This window comes from Lissotriton vulgaris, chromosome 11, assembly GCF_964263255.1.
Source record: "Lissotriton vulgaris chromosome 11, aLisVul1.2, whole genome shotgun sequence".
In the NCBI taxonomy this organism is placed as follows: domain Eukaryota; kingdom Metazoa; phylum Chordata; class Amphibia; order Caudata; family Salamandridae; genus Lissotriton; species Lissotriton vulgaris.
In genome coordinates this window covers 755,022,668-755,042,370 of record NC_141699.1, presented here as the reverse complement: position 1 = coordinate 755,042,370, position 19,703 = coordinate 755,022,668, and the positions used below count along the sequence as shown (strand labels likewise).

At 51.2% G+C, this 19,703-nt stretch overlaps 1 non-coding gene across 1 annotated transcript; it reads right to left on the bottom strand.

The window, feature by feature from the left end:
- Nucleotides 1-18,599: 18,599 nt before the first annotated feature.
- On the bottom strand, nt 18,600-18,672 carry TRNAA-AGC (transfer RNA alanine (anticodon AGC)). Its single transcript has one exon. It is a non-coding gene; the product is annotated as a tRNA-Ala (tRNA).
- Nucleotides 18,673-19,703: the final 1,031 nt, after the last annotated feature.

Genomic DNA, 19,703 nt, shown 5'->3' with positions numbered 1-19,703 from the left:
ATATTGGTACCTCATGCATAATGCTCAGGACAGATTTCTGATGTGCCGTTTTAGACTTAATTTACTACCATATTTATTGGCATCACCAGCAGGGTTTTTAACTACAATTGAGCAGAAGGGAACCTGCGGCTGCGACAATAGGTCTCCGCAGGATTCCCTTCACTTTGTACTCTTGTGTCCTTTTTATTCAATGCCAAGGCACAGATTTTTAGTGAACATTTTAAAACAAGCCAATTTGAAACATGCACGAGAGGCCTTAACCTATTTACAGAAAGCATCTGATCCTTTAACATTGTGTTGTATAATGAATTTTATTAAAGTGGCGGCCCGACTAAGGGTAACCAGAGGCGAGGAATGATTCCCAAAACTGTTATTATATTTTTAAAGTGTCCTTCCCCTCTCCTTTTTTGTTACATGTATAAGAAATTATCATAATTAGGATTCTGATATAGATTTAATTAATTTTTTTAATCATTGTATATATGTATGTGCTTTTATGGTGATTTTTAATCATCGAATAAAGAATCCTTGACTTGACTTGAAGTACATGAACCCATTAGGTTTGCTTAAAACACCCCTCATACACCAACCTAGTTGGTGTCATGCTTCATCATTGGGGTCCCAACCGGGTGGCCGAATGCCCCCCGGTTGTGCTACAATGCCTGATTACAGCAGATCTGGTGTGGTGTGCTTGTATGAAGTGTTGTGAATTTATAAAATATCTCTGAGAAACCTTGGCTGTGGAATTTATTAATGGCGGCCCAGGATATGAATAAAAATATGCGATGCAACTACTAGAGAGTTACTACCCTTAGTTGGCTAGATAACGTGGTCTACATGTTTCAGCCTGAAAGGTCGATAAGGTGGGCTTTCTTCAGGACCGGGTGTGTGAAAAAGTGAGTGGCAAGAGTGAAATCGCCACGTTAAATGGTGAAGTTCCTACACATGCACTAAGGTGTGTGTTAGTAGTGTTGGCGTACTCACAGACACTCGGTCAATAAAAAACTGTCGGGGAGAAAAAAGAACACAACAAGACACATTTAGTAGCAACATAAAATGCAGTCTTAAGAAGGTGCTGCAGTCATTGTCTTAGGTAAGTGACTATCACAGTGGTTTAATAAATAGCCGTGATTAGGTGGCAGCGCATGCTGCTGATGGCTCATGGTGTGCGCAGCAGTTATATTATAACATGCAGCGAGGGACTCCAGGCTGAAGTTTATGCAGCATTGACGGCGTGTCGTCGTGGGTGATAGTGTGCATAGGAGGATAAAAATCAAAGGGCCAATGTGTTAACCCTGTAAAGCCCTTGGATGCTAGGAGTGCGCTATTCTAGGCAAGGGGTGACCACACGTGTAAACTAACATGCAGTCGTATAAGGTGGTATAAAGTTATTAAAAGAACTAGATTGTCAACATGTGAAAATAAAGCTTATATCTCATAATTACACTAGAAGTGTTAGGCAGAGATTTGAGGCTCGGGAGGGGTCTCATCTGTAGTCCCACTCTAAAGAAATGGAAAGAGGGAGACACAGTGAGCACTGATGTCCGTGAGTGCTCCAATGCCTCAGGTTAGAATAACGGATGCGCAATCTTACTTGGTTTAGATAAGTATCCCGCTAGTAACCTGCTGTGGTCTCCCATAGTCCCGGCTGGTGAAGAGCGCTTGTGTGCTTGAGGCTTTTAAGCCGGCAGGCGCTGTCAGATATGTGTAGTACAGAGGGGAACATCCTTTACCACGAAACTTTTACTACGCGGTACCATTACCACGCAGGTTTTACAACGAAAGTCGTTACAACGACTTTCGCTGGAGGGCGCTCTAGGATAGGGAATAGTTTAATTTACTATCCAACACCTTCCCTACTATCCACGGGGACTGGAGATGGAATAGTAAATTAAACTATTCACTATCCAGCGCCCACCAACGCAAGTCGTTGCAACGACTTGCGTTGTAAAACCTGCGTTGTAACGGTACGCGTTGTAAAAGCACGCGTTGTACCGTCATACATCCGGGACTGAGCGTCCTGTTGAGTGAATAGTGTTACCGGATCTGGTGCTGCGCATGCGCGTGCATGTGCTGTCAAACGCTAGACAGGAGGCAAAGGAGTTTGATGGAAACGGGTCCATTTCATAGCGGCCTTCTTGGGATGGTCCTGTTAAGGAGCTACAAGGCTGTGTGTTGCCTCCGTTAAAGGGTATAATCCGTAAAATCTACATGCAAATGAGTGAAAAAGAATAAAAAAGAACGCAGATTGTGATATCAAAAATTGCGGGACGGCATGGCCAGTTGGTGTGGCCCTGTCCTGTTATTCTTACGAATAGAGAGAGTGTTTTATTAGCCACAAGGGTTAAAAGAATGATGAGAAAAGATGCCGCAGATTGGGATATCAAAAGATGTGAGTCTTGCTTCAGGAAGGGTAATGCACGTATGGCATGCCAGTGTTGCCATGTCCTGTTGATCTTACGAGTGGAGAAAGTGGTGTATTAGCCAAATGGGTTCTGTTGGTCATGCACCATCATTCTCAGTATAGGTTCTTATGTTTGGTAAGCCATATGCGCACTTAAAGGAGTTCTCAATGTATTTATAACACGGCTGACTGATGTGGCCCTGTCTGTGTTTAAAGTTGGACAGTGGCGTGTAGGCCACACAGGCTTATCGATGATGCGCCATTGGTGCTAATTACTGGATCAGCTGTTTCATGAGCCGTATGAGGATATCGTGGAGGTTGTCAGGAGCTGTTCCATAGCACAACAGAGTGGACCAAATACTGTGCTAGCTGGATCAGCTGTTTTATGAGCCATATCGGATTTTAAGGAGATTATCAGGAGCTGTTCTATATGGCCTCGGGATGGAAGAAATAGTGTCTTAGCCACCTGGGCTGGTTGGTATTGCGCCCTTGGTGTTGATTATTGGATCTGCTGTTTAACGAGCCATTGGTAGATATCATGGAGGCTTCATGAGGCTGTTCCACAGAATGTTATCATTAAGGGTGTCTTGTGACTGGATAGGCAGTAGATCCATCTCTGCTCTTATTCTAAGAGGCGACTCTGTGTGTTGGGGAGGTTGGGATCCAGTGTTTCAATGATGACCCAACGCATGTCATTGGTTGTGTGGCCTACCTCTAAGAAGTGGTTAGTCATTTGTGTGGTATTTTTCTTACATCTGATGGTACTGCGATGTTCACAGATCCTGGTCTTTACCTTACGGTTTGTCTTCCTGATGTATGTAAGGTTGCAGGGGCAGCCAATGCGATAGATGACGTGCGCCGTGTTACAGTTTGTGTGTTGCCTTATTTGCCATGTTCTCCCGGGTTCCAGATTGAGGTTTTTAGTGGTTTCAGTGATGTGACATACACTGCAGTTACCACATGGAAAATGGCCAACAATGTTTGGAAGCCCCCAGGCATTGAGGACTGTGTTGGTTGATTATAGTGGTGGTGCTGGGCGGGTAGATACTAGAGTACCTTTTATGGACCTGGCTCTTTTGTGTGATAGAAGCGGAGGTTCCCAGTTCAAGTTGCTGGTCTGAAGTATTTTCCAGTGCCTTTTGATAATGTGCGTGACTTTGTTCGAGACTGCGTTGAAAGTGGTTACACGTGTAAGAGGTGTGGTGGTAGGTTCCCATAGCGTTGTTTCTATTAAACCTTTGCGGTTTTTGTTACAAGCGCATTTCCTGGCTTTTTCTGTGATTCGTTTGGGTTAGCCTCATTGTTGCAGTTTTGTACTTAGGGCTTTGGCCTGGCTTTTGTAGTCTTGTACATCACTACAGTTTCTAGGGAGCCGGAGGAACTGTCCGTAGGGGAGATTTTCATGCAGAGTTCTGGGATGGAAGCTGGTGAAATGTAGGAGAGCATTGCGAGCAGTGGGTTTGAAGTGGGTCTTGCTTTGCAGTCCACCTCCCTCTGCTTGTATCTCCAGATCCAAAAATGTAGTATTATGTTTGTCGAAGCTGTGTGTGAATTTGAGGTTGGGATCGCAGGTGTTCAGCCATTTGCAGAATGCCATAAGGGACTGTAAGTCTCTTTCCCAAATCAGTAGGATATCATCTATGTAGCATTTGTAGAACCTGATTTGGGGGATCCGTGGCTTGTTGTTGTCAAATAGATACCTGGTCTCGAAGTTATACACATACAGGCCGGCCCATTGAAGTGCCGAACGTCTGTAGGTAGAGTTGGCCCTCAAACTCAAAGAAGTTGTCCTTGAGTGCTAGTTTAGCACATTCCAAGAGGAATCTTTTAGGAGTTTGGTAGTCCCAGGTGGTTTCATCAATGGCAGACTTCAGTAGTCTGATGGTGTCGTCTTGCGGGAGACTAGTATAGAGACTCTCGACGTCAAGGCTGACAAGGAATGAGGTCTCTGGGTTGTAGGCCAAGGTGTTGATTAGGCCTAAAAGGTCTTTAGTGTCTTTCAAATATGTACTGGTGAACTGAACCTTTGGTTGTAGAAAAGAATCGCAGTAGCGTGAGAGAAGTTTGAGTAAAGACCATATGCCCGAAACAATGGGGCACCCGGGAGGGGGTAGTCTGTTTTTGTGTATTTTAGGTACTATGTAAAAGTACAGGATTTTCCCTGGGGTGGTTGTGAGGAACTCGGCTCCATTGTTTTTGATTTGTCCTGTGGTTTCTGCTTTTTCAACCAGTGCATGAATACGTGTTCTGAGTGAATCGCTGGGATCCAGGGTGAGTTTTTGATAGTTCTTGGTGTCATTAAGCAACCGTTCACATTCCAAGCGGTAGTCATCTTTGTTAAGGATGACGGTGCCTCCGCCTTTGTCGACTGGTTTTATGACGATTGTATTATTTGTTTTCAATGATTTAAGTGCTTGGCATTCTGCATTACAGGTGTTCTGGAACTTTGAATACTGCTTGTTCATATACAGTGATTTCAGGTGATATGGCACTTGGTGGTGGGATGAAGGTAGACTTCACTTTAAAGTGGGTGTCACCTTGTGGATCTGTTGAGGTGGTGAGCTTTCAAAAAATGCTTAGAATTTTAGTTTGCGTTAGAACTCCGCAAGCTCACAATGTAGCTGGGATTTGTCTAATTTTGCTGTTGGCGCCTATCCCAGTCCTTCTTCCAGGACTGCAAGTTCTGTTGGTGTCAAGTTGTGAGATGAAAGGTTAGTTACGAGGCTCATCTCATGCTGGGGCCTGGTTGTTGGTCCTTTGTTTTGCTCCTCATCTGTGCTCCTGGGTTCTGATTCTCCTCCCAATGGACTTGGGTTTGTCATCGTAATGATAACATATCCTTATAGTGACTAGCACCTAAAAGCTATTATCACTGCGGCCGGCCTAGCTGCCCCATGTTGAGAATTTCCGAGTACAGATTGAAATACTAATCCTGTAGAGCTAGGGAATGTGGCCAGCTAGAAAAATAATTAAACCATTTTTACTACTTGAATAACTATTTTAATTATTAAAAATCCAATTCAATTATGAAGTTTTAATTTCTAATAAATATTAAGTGAAAGCATAATTTGCCAGCCTGAAGATCCTAGAAGCTAATATGCATTGACTCTCTAGCTTCTACTCAGTAATTACATTGAATATGAATGAATAAGTGTGCAATTCCTACCAGGAGCAAATATTAGGCTAGCCTGAAAGGGTAGAGATGACTTCTATGAATATGCAGGGTGGGAGCTATGGGCATCTTTTTTACACTATTGGTCCAAATGCTGCTTGAGAGACAAATCCTGATTGACAGGTCGGCTGGGCTCACATATAACACTTGAAAGGGGTTAGAGCAGGATCCCAAGATAATGTTTGTGACTCCACTCCCTGGTTGCTGAAGGACACTACTTTTGTCCTATCAGACCTCTGTGTCTGGTTTTACATATAACCCTTAGAGCACAGTTGGAAGGGAGAGAACAGGATGCCAGGACAATTTCTGTGGATCCCCTGTCTGGTTGCTGGAGCACTCTGCTTTTGTCATATGCAAAAAGAACAATTGATGGACAGAATGCTGAACAATGTCATACATTCACCCTAGTACAGAGATCTGGGATAAATCCATTTTTTATTTGCTCTTCGTGCCATTCCAGTTTAGACTCAGCCATATGCAAATAAGTAATGACCCTGCTACCCCTGGGAACAGTCCAGCCCGAACTCCCAGGACAGGTCCTCTCTGGACAATAAACAAGCATCCTGGGACCGGTGGTCAGGGTATCACCCCTCACCAGCCAGGCTAGCTTGACTCCAGTGGCTTGGAGAGCACGGGACACACGTCTGCAAAAAGAACAATTGATGGACAGAATGCTGAACAATATCAAACATTCACCCCAGTACAGATATCTGGGCCTAAATCCATCAATATTTGTCGTACCAGACATCTGTTTCTGGGTTTGTAGGGGTTGCAGTTTTTGCTGCAAACTGGATTTTAGTGTGCGATGAGGTAGGAAACTATCATTCCCTTAGTACACTCCCCACACATACCTCCAGCCCTCAGAGCCCAAGTTAAGTATGGCTGAAGACTTTTGCCATTTTGGAAATGCTCAAAGTGGGTAGGATTGGCCCTGGGAACTTTTACTCTATTGGTTATGGCGTGCCCAGGAGTCATTGCCATCCACTAGTTAGTGCCAGGCATGAATATGACTCCTCCAGGCACCCACTTCAGAACAACCTTGGACCTATGGAAGATCAGAAGAAGACAGTACCTGATGTCTGTATATTTTCTAATGTGAGGAACAATGGATAGGTATGCGAGGTTCAGCACTGTTTGTGACTTGACCTGAAAATCTATTACCATAATATTAATTGCATTAAATTAGTTAAAATCCAAACATCTGAACGTGTTTAAAAGCAACTTTCCAAGCATGGAAGACTGTATGTGGCTCCTGCCTGCAAGAGAGCCAGGAATGCCCTGCAGACAGCTACTGCACAAAGGGTGTCCTGTTGGGAAAGTTACTTTCGAGAGAAGTGAAACTTAATACAACAAGCATTGGAAATGCAATAGGTCTCGCATTAGAAAAGTTGGAGTTATTGGTCTTGTAAATGACATATTTGATTTATTTGTTGGTTTTTAAAATTGCTAAATTGATGGCTTTGTCATTTACAATGCCAATAGTTATAACTTTCGCGAATGTGACACCTATAGCATTTGGAATGCAACATGTTTTGTATTTACGTGACTTAGATGGCAGCTCTGGTCGTTAGGCCACATCTCTAGAGAGCAGGAGAGTGCAGCAGGGGAGAGAAGCACAGCAATGCAATAGGTCTCGCATTAGGAAAGTTTGAGCTATTGGTATTGTAAAGGACACATTTTTTATTTATGTGCTTGTTTTGAAAATAGCGAATTAATAGCTTTGTTATTTACAATGCCAATAGTTTTATCTTTCGCAAATGTGACACCTATTGTAACACAATATGTGTTGTGAGGGTGAGTGAGGGTGAGGTTGAGGGGTTGAGGGTGAGGGGTTGAGGGTGAGTGAGGGTGAGGGGTTGAGGGTGAGTGAGGGTGAGGGGTTGAGGGTGAGTGAGGGTGAGTGAGGGTGAGTGAGGGTGAGGGGTTGAGGGGGAGGGGTCGAGGGTGAGGGGTTGAGGGTGAGGGAGGGTGAGGGGTTGAGGGTGAGTGAGGGTGAGGGGTTGAGGGTGAGTGAGGGTGAGGGTGAGTGAGGGTGAGGGGTTGAGGGTGAGTGAGGGTGAGGGGTTGAGGGTGAGTGAGGGTGAGTGAGGGTGAGGGTGAGTGAGGGTGAGGCTGAGGGGTTGAGGGTGAGTGAGGGTGGGTGAGAGTGAGGGTGAGCGAGGGGTTGAGGGTGAGGGGTTGAGGGTGAGTGAGGGTGAGGGTGAGGGGTTGAGGGTGAGTGAGGGTGAGGGGTTGAGGGTGAGTGAGGGTGAGGGTGAGTGAGGGTGAGGGTGAGTGAGGGTGAGGGGTTGAGGGTGAGTGAGGGTGAGGGTGAGTGAGGGTGAGGGTGAGTGAGGGTGAGGGTGAGTGAGTGAGGGTGAGTGAGGGCGAGTGAGGGCAAGTGAGGGTGAGTGAGGGTGAGTGAGGGTGAGGGTGAGTGAGGGTGAGGGGTTGAGGGTGAGTGAGGGTGAGGGTGGGTGAGGGTGAGGGTGAGTGAGGGTGAGGGGTTGAGGGTGAGTGAGGGTGAGGGGTTGAGGGTGAGTGAGGGTGAGGGTGAGTGAGGGTGAGGGATTGAGGGTGAGGGGTTGAGGGTGAGTGAGGGTGAGTGAGGGTGAGGGTGAGGGGTTGAGGGTGAGTGGGGTTGAGGGTGAGTGAGGGTGAGGGTGAGTGAGGATGAGGGGTTGAGGGTGGGTGAGGGTGAGTGAGGGTGAGGGTTAGTGAGGGTGAGTGAGGGTGAGTGAGGGTGAGGGTGAGTGAGGGTGAGTGAGGGTGAGGGTGAGTGTGAGTGAGGGTGAGGGGTTGAGGGTGAGTGAGGGTGAGGGGTTGAGGGTGAGTGAGGGTGAGTGAGGGTGAGGGGTTGAGGGTGACTGAGGGTGAGGGTGAGTTAGGGTGAGGGGTTGAGGGTGGGTGAGGGTGAGTGAGGGTGAGGGTGAGGGGTTGAGGGTGAGTGAGGATGAGTGAGAGTGAGGGTGAGTGAGGGGTTGAGGGTGAGGGGTTGAGGGTGAGTGAGGGTGAGGGGTTGAGGGTGAGTGAGGGTGAGGGGTTGAGGGTGAGTGAGGGTGAGGGTGAGTGAGGGTGAGTGAGGGTGAGGGGGTGAGTGAGGGTGAGTGAGGGTGAGTGAGGGTGAGGGTGAGTGAGGGTGAGGGTGAGTGAGGGTGAGGGTGAGGGTGAGGGTGAGGGTGAGTGAGGGTGAGGGTGAGTGAGGGTGAGGGGTTGAGGGTGAGTGAGGGTGAGTGAGGGTGAGGGTGAGTGAGGGTGAGTGAGGGTGAGGGGTTGAGGGTGAGTGAGGGTGAGGGGTTGAGGGTGAGTGAGGGTGAGGGTGAGTGAGGGTGAGGGGTTGAGGGTGAGGGGTTGAGGGTGAGTGAGGGTGAGTGAGGGTGAGGGGTTGAGGGTGAGTGAGGGTGAGGGGTTGAGGGTGAGTGAGGGTGAGGGGTTGAGGGTGAGTGAGGATGAGTGAGAGTGAGGGTGAGTGAGGGGTTGAGGGTGAGGGGTTGAGGGTAAGTGAGGGTGAGGGGTTGAGGGTGAGTGAGGGTGAGGGGTTGAGGGTGAGTGAGGGTGAGGGTGAGTGAGGGTGAGGGTGAGTGAGGGTGAGGGGTTGAGGGTGAGTGAGGGTGAGTGAGGGTGAGTGAGGGTGAAGGTGAGTGAGGGTGAGGGTGAGTGAGGGTGAGTGAGGGTGAGGGTGAGGGGTTGAGGGTGAGTGAGGGTGAGTGAGGGTGAGGGTGAGGGGTTGAGGGTGAGTGAGGGTGAGTGAGGGTGAGGGTGAGGGGTTGAGGGTGAGTGAGGGTGAGTGAGGGTGAGGGTGAGTGAGGGTGAGTGAGGGTGAGGGGTTGAGGGTGAGTGAGGGTGAGGGGTTGAGGGTGAGTGAGGGTGAGGGTGAGGGTGAGTGAGGGTGAGGGGTTGAGGGTGAGGGGTTGAGGGTGAGTGAGGGTGAGGGGTTGAGGGTGAGTGAGGGTGAGGGATTGAGGGTGAAAGAGGGTGAGTGAGGGTGAGGGTTGAGGGTGAGTGAGGGTGAGGGGTTGAGGGTGAGTGAGGATGAGTGAGAGTGAGGGTGAGTGAGGGGTTGAGGGTGAGGGGTTGAGGGTGAGTGAGGGTGAGGGTGAGGGGTTGATGGTGAGTGAGGGTGAGGGGTTGAGGGTGAGTGAGGGTGAGTGAGGGTGAGGGTGAGTGAGGGTGAGTGAGGGTGAGGGGTTGAGGGTGAGTGAGGGTGAGTGAGGGTGAGTGAGGGTGAGTGAGGGTGAGGGTGAGTGAGGGTGAGTGAGGGTGAGTGAGGGTGAGGGTGAGTGAGGGTGAGGGTGAGTGAGGGTGAGGAGTTGAGGGTGAGGGTGAGTGAGGGTGAGGAGTTGAGGGTGAGTGAGGGTGAGGGTGAGGGGTTGAGGGTGAGTGAGGGTGAGGGGTTGAGGGTGAGTGAGGGTGAGGGGTTGAGGGTGAGGGGTTGAGGGTGAGGGGTTGAGGGTGAGGGGTTGAGGGTGAGTGAGGGTGAGGGGTTGAGGGTGAGTGAGGCTGAGGGGTTGAGGGTGAGTGAGGGTGAGGGGTTGAGGGTGAGTGAGGGTGAGGGGTTGAGGGTGAGTGAGGATGAGTGAGAGTGAGGGTGAGTGAGGGGTTGAGGGTGAGGGGTTGAGGGTGAGTGAGGGTGAGGGTGAGGGGTTGAGGGTGAGTGAGGGTGAGGGGTTGAGGGTGAGTGAGGGTGAGGGTGAGTGAGGGTGAGGGTGATTGAGGGTGAGGGGTTGAGGGTGAGTGAGGGTGAGTGAGGGTGAGGGTGAGTGAGGGTGAGGGTGAGTGAGGGTGAGGGTGAGTGAGGGTGAGGGGTTGAGGGTGAGTGAGGGTGAGTGAGGGTGAGGGTGAGTGAGGGTGAGTGAGGATGAGGGGTTGAGGGTGAGTGAGGGTGAGGGTGAGTGAGGGTGAGGGTGAGTGAGGGTGAGTGAGGGTGAGGGGTTGAGGGTGAGTGAGGGTGAGTGAGGGTGAGTGAGGGTGAGGGTGAGTGAGGGTGAGTGAGGGTGAGGGTGAGGGAGGGTGAGGAGTTGAGGGTGAGTGAGGGTGAGTGAGGGTGAGGGGTTGAGGGTGAGTGAGGGTGAGGGGTTGAGGGTGAGTGAGGGTGAGGGGTTGAGGGTGAGGGGTTGAGGGTGAGGGGTTGAGGGTGAGGGGTTGAGGGTGAGTGAGGGTGAGGGGTTGAGGGTGAGTGAGGGTGAGGGGTTGAGGGTGAGGGGTTGAGGGTGAGTGAGGGTGAGGGGGTGAGGGTGAGTGAGGATGAGTGAGAGTGAGGGTGAGTGAGGGGTTGAGGGTGAGGGGTTGAGGGTGAGTGAGGGTGAGGAGTTGAGGGAGAGTGAGGGTGAGGGGTTGGGGGTGAGTGAGGGTGGGGGTGAGTGAGGGTGAGGGTGAGTGAGGGTGAGGGGTTGAGGGTGAGTGAGGGTGAGTGAGGGTGAGGGTGAGGGTGAGTGAGGGTGAGTGAGGGTGAGGGGTTGAGGGTGAGTGAGGGTGAGGGTGAGTGAGGGTGAGTGAAGGTGAGGGGTTGAGGGTGAGTGAGGGTGAAGGGTTGAGGGTGAGTGAGGGTGAGGGTGAGTGAGGGTGAGGGTGAGTGAGGGTGAGGGTGAGGGTGAGGGTGAGTGAGGGTGAGGGGTTGAGGGTGAGGGAGGGTGAGGGGTTGAGGGTGAGTGAGGGTGAGGGGTTGAGGGTGAGTGAGGGTGAGGGTGAGTGAGGGTGAGGGGTTGAGGGTGAGTGAGGGTGAGGGTGAGTGAGGGTGAGTGAGGGTGAGGGGTTGAGGGGTTGAGGGTGAGTGAGAGTGAGGGTGAGTGAGGGGTTGATGGTGAGGGGTTGAGGGTGAGGGGTTGAGGGTGAGTGAGGGTGAGGGTGAGGGGTTGAGGGTGAGTGAGGGTGAGGAGTTGAGGGTTAGTGAGGGTGAGGGTGAGTGAGGGTGAGGGTGAGTGAGGGTGAGGGGTTGAGGGTTAGTGAGGGTGAGGGTGAGTGAGGGTGAGGGTGAGTGAGGGTGAGGGTGAGTGAGGGTGAGTGAGGGTGAGGGGTTGAGGGTGAGTGAGGGTGAGTGAGGGTGAGTGAGGGTGAGGGGTTGAGGGTGAGTGAGGGGTGAGGGTGAGTGAGGGTGAGGGTGAGTGAGGGTGAGTGAGGGTGAGGGGTTGAGGGTGAGTGAGGGTGAGTGAGGGTGAGTGAGGGTGAGGGTGAGTGAGGGTGAGTGAGGGTGAGGGTGAGTGAGGGCGAGGGTGAGTGAGGGTGAGGGTGAGTGAGGGTGAGGGTGAGGAGTTGAGGGTGAGTGAGGGTGAGTGAGGGTGAGGATGAGTGAGGGTGAGTGAGGGTGAGGGGTTGAGGGTGAGTGAGGGTGATGGGTTGAGGGTGAGTGAGGGTGAGGGGTTGAGGGCAAGGGGTTGAGGGTGAGGGGTTGAGGGTGAGGGGTTGAGGGTGAGTGAGGGTGAGTGAGGGTGAGGGGTTGAGGGTGAGTGAGGGTGAGGGGTTGAGGGTGAGTGAGGGTGAGGGGTTGAGGGTGAGTGAGGGTGAGGGGTTGAGGGTGAGTGAGGATGAGTGAGAGTGAGGGTGAGTGAGGGGTTGAGGGTGAGGGGTTGAGGGTGAGTGAGGGTGAGGGTGAGGGGTTGAGGGTGAGTGAGGGTGAGGGGTTGAGGGTGAGTGAGGGTGAGGGTGAGGGGTTGAGGGTGAGTGAGGGTGAGGGGTTGAGGGTGAGTGAGGGTGAGGGTGAGTGAGGGTGAGGGTGAGTGAGGGTGAGGGGTTGAGGGTGAGTGAGGGTGAGTGAGGGTGAGTGAGGGTGAGGGTGAGGGTGAGTGAGGGTGAGGGGTTGAGGGTGAGTGAGGGTGAGTGAGGGTGAGGGTGAGTGAGGGTGAGTGAGGGTGAGGGGTTGAGGGTGAGGGTGAGTGAGGGTGAGGGTGAGTGAGGGTGAGTGAGGGTGAGGGGTTGAGGGTGAGTGAGGGTGAGTGAGGGTGAGTGAGGGTGAGGGTGCGTGAGGGTGAGTGAGGGTGAGCGTGAGTGGGGGTGAGGGTGAGTGAGGGTGAGGGTGAGTGAGGGTGAGGAGTTGAAGGTGAGTGAGGGTGAGTGAGGGTGAGGGGTTGAGGGTGGGTGAGGGGTTGAGGGTGAGTGAGGGTGAGGGGTTGAGGGTGAGGGGTTGAGGGTGAGGGGTTGAGGGTGAGGGGTTGAGGGTGAGTGAGGGTGAGTGAGGGTGAGGGGTTGAGGGTGAGTGAGGGTGAGGGGTTGAGGGTGAGTGAGGGTGAGGGGTTGAGGGTGAGTGAGGATGAGTGAGAGTGAGGGTGAGTGAGGGGTTGAGGGTGAGGGGTTGAGGGTGAGGGGTTGAGGGTGAGTGAGGGTGAGGGGTTGAGGGTGAGTGAGGGTGAGGGTGAGTGAGGGTGAGGGTGAGTGAGGGTGAGGGGTTGAGGGTGAGTGAGGGTGAGGGTGAGGGGTTGAGGGTGAGTGAGGGTGAGTGAGGGTGAGGGTGAGTGAGGGTGAGGGGTTGAGGGTGAGTGAGGGTGAAGGGTTGAGGGTGAGTGAGGGTGAGGGTGAGGGTGAGTGAGGGTGAGGGTGAGGGTGAGTGAGGGTGAGGGTGAGGGTGAGTGAGGGTGAGGGGTTGAGGGTGAGGGGTTGAGGGTGAGTGAGGGTGAGGGGTTGAGGGTGAGTGAGGGTGAGGGGTTGAGGGGGAGTGAGGGTGAGGGTGAGTGAGGGTGAGGGGTTGAGGGTGAGTGAGGGTGAGGGTGAGTGAGGGTGAGTGAGGGTGAGGGGTTGAGGGGTTGAGGGTGAGTGAGAGTGAGGGTGAGTGAGGGGTTGAGGGTGAGGGGTTGAGGGTGAGTGAGGGTGAGGGTGAGTGAGGGTGAGGGGTTGAGGGTGAGTGAGGGTCATGGTGAGTGAGGGTGAGGGTGAGTGAGGGTGAGTGAGGATGAGGGGTTGAGGGTGAGTGAGGGTGAGGGGTTGAGGGTGAGTGAGGGTGAGGGGTTGAGGGTGAGTGAGGATGAGTGAGAGTGAGGGTGAGTGAGGGGTTGAGGGTGAGGGGTTGAGGGTGAGTGAGGGTGAGGGTGAGGGGTTGAGGGTGAGTGAGGGTGAGGGGTTGAGGGTGAGTGAGGGTGAGTGAGGGTGAGGGGTTGAGGGTGAGTGAGGGTGAGGGTGAGTGAGGGTGAGGGGTTGAGGGTGAGTGAGGGTGAGGGTGAGTGAGGGTGAGTGAGGGTGAGGGGTTGAGGGGTTGAGGGTGAGTGAGAGTGAGGGTGAGTGAGGGGTTGAGGGTGAGGGGTTGAGGGTGAGTGAGGGTGAGGGTGAGTGAGGGTGAGGGGTTGAGGGTGAGTGAGGGTCATGGTGAGTGAGGGTGAGGGTGAGTGAGGGTGAGTGAGGATGAGGGGTTGAGGGTGAGTGAGGGTGAGGGGTTGATGGTGAGTGAGGGTGAGGGGTTGAGGGTGAGTGAGGATGAGTGAGAGTGAGGGTGAGTGAGGGGTTGAGGGTGAGGGGTTGAGGGTGAGTGAGGGTGAGGGGTTGAGGGTGAGTGAGGGTGAGGGGTTGAGAGTTAGTGAGGGTGAGGGTGAGTGAGGGTGAGGGTGAGTGAGGGTGAGGGGTTGAGGGTGAGTGAGGGTGAGTGAGGGTGAGGGTGAGTGAGGGTGAGGGTGAGTGAGGGTGAGTGAGGGTGAGGGGTTGAGGGTGAGTGACGGTGAGTGAGGGTGAGGGTGAGTGAGGGTGAGTGAGGGTGAGGGGTTGAGGGTGAGTGAGGGGTGAGGGTGAGTGAGGGTGAGGGTGAGTGAGGGTGAGTGAGGGTGAGGGGTTGAGGGTGAGTGAGGGTGAGGGTGAGTGAGGGTGAGTGAGGGTGAGGGTGAGTGAGGGTGAGGGTGAGTGAGGGTGAGGGTGAGTGAAGGTGAGGGTGAGTGAGGGTGAGGAGTTGAGGGTGAGTGAGGGTGAGTGAGGGTGAGGGTGAGTGAGGGTGAGTGAGGGTGAGGGGTTGAGGGTGAGTGAGGGTGAGGGGTTGAGGGTGAGTGAGGGTGAGGGGTTGAGGGCGAGGGGTTGAGGGTGAGGGGTTGAGGGTGAGGGGTTGAGGGTGAGTGAGGGTGAGTGAGGGTGAGGGGTTGAGGGTGAGTGAGGGTGAGGGGTTGAGGGTGAGTGAGGGTGAGGGGTTGAGGGTGAGTGAGGGTGAGGGGTTGAGGGTGAGTGAGGATGAGTGAGAGTGAGGGTGAGTGAGGGGTTGAGGGTGAGGGGTTGAGGGTGAGTGAGGGTGAGGGTGAGGGGTTGAGGGTGAGTGAGGGTGCGGGGTTGAGGGTGAGTGAGGGTGAGTGAGGGTGAGGGGTTGAGGGTGAGTGAGGGTGAGTGAGGGTGAGGGTGAGTGAGGGTGAGGGTGAGTGAGGGTGAGGGGTTGAGGGTGAGTGAGGGTGAGTGAGGGTGAGGGTGAGTGAGGGTGAGTGAGGGTGAGGGGTTGAGGGTGAGTGAGGGTGAGGGGTTAATGGTGAGTGAGGGTGAGGGTGAGGGTGAGTGAGGGTGAGGGTGAGTGAGGGTGAGGGTGAGGGTGAGTGAGGGTGAGGGGTTGAGGGTGAGGGGTTGAGGGTGAGTGAGGGTGAGGGGTTGAGGGTGAGTGAGGGTGAGGGGTTGAGGGTGAGTGAGGGTGAGGGGTTGAGGGTGAGTGAGGGTGAGGGTGAGTGAGGGTGAGGGTGAGGGGTTGAGGGTGAGTGAGAGTGAGGGTGAGTGAGGGGTTGAGGGTGAGGGGTTGAGGGTGAGTGAGGGTGAGGGTGAGGGTGAGTGAGGGTGAGGGGTTGAGGGTGAGTGAGGGTGAGGGTGAGTGAGGGTGAGTGAGGGTGAGGGGTTGAGGGTGAGTGAGGGTGAGTGAGGGTGAGTGAGGGTGAGTGAGGGTGAGGGTGAGTGAGGGTGAGGGTGAGTGAGGGTGAGGGGTAGAGGGTGAGTGAGGGTGAGTGAGGGTGAGTGAGGGTGAGTGAGGGTGAGGGGTTGAGGGTGAGTGAGGGGTTGAGGGTGAGTGAGGGTGAGGGTGAGTGAGGGTGAGGGTGAGTGAGGGTGAGGGGTTGAGGGTGAGTGAGGGTGAGGGGTTGAGGGTGAGTGAGGGTGAGGGTGAGTGAGGGTGAGGGTCAGTGAGGGTGAGGGGTTGAGGGTGAGTGAGGGTGAGGGTGGGTGAGGGTGAGTGAGGGTGAGGGGTTGAGGGTGAGTGAGGGTGAGTGAGGGTGAGGGGTTGAGGGTGAGTGAGGGTGAGGGTGAGTGAGGGTGAGGGTGAGTGAGGGTGAGGGGTTGAGGGTGAGGGGTTGAGGGTGAGGTTGAGGGTGAGGGTGAGGGTGAGTGAGGGTGAGGGTGAGGGGTTGAGGGTGAGTGAGGGTGAGGGGTTGAGGGTGAGTGAGGGTGAGGGTGAGGGTACATGCTTTTCACTTTCTTCAAAGGTTGTCCGTGTATCAAGGGTAGTTGACTGAACTTTAAGTATAATAATTGTACGTACTCTTCGGTGGCATTGAGCTCACATTGAGCTCACACCCTCGAATGGTCTTCGGTAGTATTGTTTCCTGTAGAATTATATTTCCTGCTTATAAAGCGCATGTCTCGGTCAGTATCAGCAAAGTGGTATGTGCATGTGAAAGTCGGAGAGTTGGAGGCGGTTAAGGAAATGCAGAACATTCTGCAAAAGTAATGGGAAACCATTTTTATCTTGAAACTGTTTTTAACCGACAGTCTTTTATACCTAATCATAGATGAGTGGGAGTAATACAGGTACTGGAGCAGCAGCGCCTCAGTTTGGATTGGTGTGGCAGGCAGGAGAAAGTCAGGAGAGGGAGGAGAGGGAGGAGGGGGAACTGCTTGCGAAATGAAATTAAAAGCAGCCGGGCGGGAAATGCTCTCGGTAGCATTCGTTTGAAGTGTGAAGCAGGGGGCGGGAGCAGCCTTTGATGTGCGGATAATTAGGGGAGGAGCAGCCAGGAGATCCAAGCTGGGGAACAGATGGCTGGCGATTTGGTGCTGTGCACGCGCATTTTAGGTCAATGCGCTTGCGCATTGACCTAAAAGCCACGGGCACAGCACCAAATCGCCACAGTAAGGTAAGCTTTGTTTAAAGCCCTATAGTCTCGCAAGCTCGATGCGCATGCGCATCGAATAGCGAGACCTAAAAATCATTAAGGTACTTACTGACCCTAACAGTGCTCCTGAAAAAAAACAATTTGGGGGCAATATTGATTTCTTTGTATTTTTCCTTTGATGTAACTCAATTTCCTCTCCATAGGAGAAAAGGAAACGGGTGCAAATTGTGTTGTGGTGCTTTTCGAATAAAACGTTTGCACAACATTACCAAAAAGGTAAGGGGCACTGAGGCTGCGGTCCAGCCGCGACCACGAGTAGCACGTGGTGCCACATGGTCTGAGAGTAAACCATGGCACAGAGACAACCATGGCCCACAGCTAGGGTTACCACTTTTGTCAGAAAGAAATACCAACCATTTATTTATGTTTTGTTGTTCTGGAAGGGCCAGCAGCTGGTAGGTGAAAAATATTGTATGTAAAATTTCCAATATTCTTTGTAACATGGCAGCCAGTCCCCTTTTGAATTTAAGAATTATTTAGAAATACTTTAGACAGCTATTAACTTCTTTGTAAGTGATTTCTTCATTTGTTTCACTGCTGTTTTAGATCTATATTTCCTAATGAAAAAATATACCGGATTCCACAACTTTTACCATTTTTAGTGTTGAGCCTAGCAGCAGTGGGCATGCATTACTTGTTCTGCGAGGCATGCTGTAGTAGGGTATGCTGTGGAAGCCTCGTCCACTCTCTGCCCATATTTGTCATTGGCTTTGTGTCATTGTCCTTCTTAAATGCTGGCTTCCGATTGGTAAATAGGCTTTTTCGACTCTACTTTGTACCTCCTTGTCTCCATTTGTTACCGCACATAAGGATTGGACCTTTTACTGGTCATGCTACACGGTCTGCTTTATCATGGCTAACAGCACTATTTTTTTTATTTTTATTTGCAGCGCTGTCTACTTTCACTTTAGCAGCCGCGCTTGTTTATTTAATTGATTTGCAGCGCGGGCCGCTTTCACTTTTGTAGCCGGGCTTGTTTATTTAATTTTCTGTGCCGTCCGCTCACTTTAGCGGCAAAGCTTGGTTATTTAATTAATTTTCTGTTTTCTTCTGCGTGAGGGGCACAGGCGGGGCTAGAGCCAGGCACGTCATGCGAGGCTTGGTTCTGTTCTGGTGAAAGGAAGGCACTTTTACCTAAACAAGCATTTGCAATGCAATAGGTCTCGCATTTACGTAAGTTTGAGCTATTGGTATTGCAAATGAAAATGCCTTTTATTTTTGTTTTCGTTTTTAAAACATAGACAAAAGGCATTGTCATTTACAGTGCCAATAGTTTAAACTCGCGTAAATGAGAGACCTATTGCATTGCAAATGCTTGTTTTTACTTTTTTGCTGACTTGGACAAGGACTAGAACTGGAGGGGTAAAGTATCCTTAAGGTGGCAAACCTACAAACAGCCCGCTGCATATTGCCTAATTGTAACACATGACAATCATTTTTAACAAATCTGTGAACAAAATAGTATAGTCTTGTTTCCATAGTCACATAATTTCTATCAAGTTTTTGGGTTAATGTTTTAAAAAGGAGATGGGGGTCAAAATATGTATGTGCCCATTCCAGAACAAGGGCATAAAAAAATGTATACCACAGATCTTGAGGGCAGCACACTCCCAAAAACATGGCTTCTGCCTGAGCACGTGGCACACAAAGTATGCTGCAGCCGGCTTTGACGAGCATTAGCTCAGATTTTCGCAAGCCCTCTCCTCTTTTCATTCTAGAATTGGTTTCAAATGTTTGTGTTGTGAATGTAATGTGAACTATGAAAGGGAATAGAAGAGGCAGGGTCGTGGTTGTAGAGGTAAAATCCTTTTGCTGAAAAAAAAGGACGACGTAAACTGATGTGAAAAGTTTAGTTTCATGCTCTGTCGCTGCAGTGCCATCAAATATTTAAAGTTTTGAGCGTAGTTTCTCATTTTTTCGCTCTTGTACCACTCACCCCACTGTACACGTACGAGAATTTAAATAATCTATAGTTTGAGTTTAAAAGTTCTAAAATGCATTGTGGAGAATGCGGGCATCGATCCCGCTACCTCTCGCATGCTAAGCGAGCGCTCTACCATCTGAGCTAATTCCCCGCACGAAAGCACTGCCCATTGAGCCCCTTTTAGTTAGTCTCAACAGAGGCGGTGTTTTATTTCACCCTTTCGGTCTGCCCTTCGAGATCACCAGCTCATCAGCAAACATGTTTTCTTACCTCAGTAGCCCAACAGAAAACTATGCTGACATTTATTCCAGTACAAAAATAAAATGTTAAACACTGATCGGCATGAATTCTGACCCCTGTTATATGACAAAGAAGCATGCTGTCCCTCGATAGCTTGTTATAATGTAACAGTAGATCTAATGGTATCTCACAAACTAACAAGTTCAATTCAACTCATCAAAACCTTAATCAGCGTCCTGCTGCTCGAAAGAAAGCGCCTACAGCGGAGGCGCCTTAAGCAGACCACGGTTCATGGCGTCTCGTCAGTGAAGAGAAATTCGCATTTGAACTCAGTTTTCCTGGTCTTTATCATCACCGTGCGTTGTCGAATGAATGCTAGGAGAAGTATTAACTTCTCACTTCTGTTCCCAGATGAGGCATGATGTATGTGCAAGTCAGCAATGTGGAGAGGGTGTGGCGTAACGGCCAGCGCTTCCCCGCTAGATGCTGGGTTCGAGTCTTGGCGTTAGCTCAACAAGCAAAGAGAACGTAAGCGTAATTGAAGGGCAAAACATTTATTGAATTAAGTTTTGGGTACTTAAACATCGAAGAGCTATATGCTTAGAGACAAAATTAAAATGTCTGCAATTCCATACTTTTTCACGAAGCCACCTTTCACTTAGACAAAGTTCACAGCTTTCTTGAGTTAAAAAAATAAATATTTTCAAGTCATTAACACATTTCCAACAAAACTTAGGGACATATGTAGGACCCCATTTTCCCATAGTCAGAAAGGGTAAATCCCTTTGATACATCTGGCCCTTCGTGAAAACTTGTGTGCTCGGGTAATATAAATAATTAGTGATTCATACTGGTGACAAAACTTGTGTTCGCACAGTTGGCAGCATAATGTTCAGTGGCAGTTGGTGACATATGGAATTGATGGGGCGCAAAAAATTGACG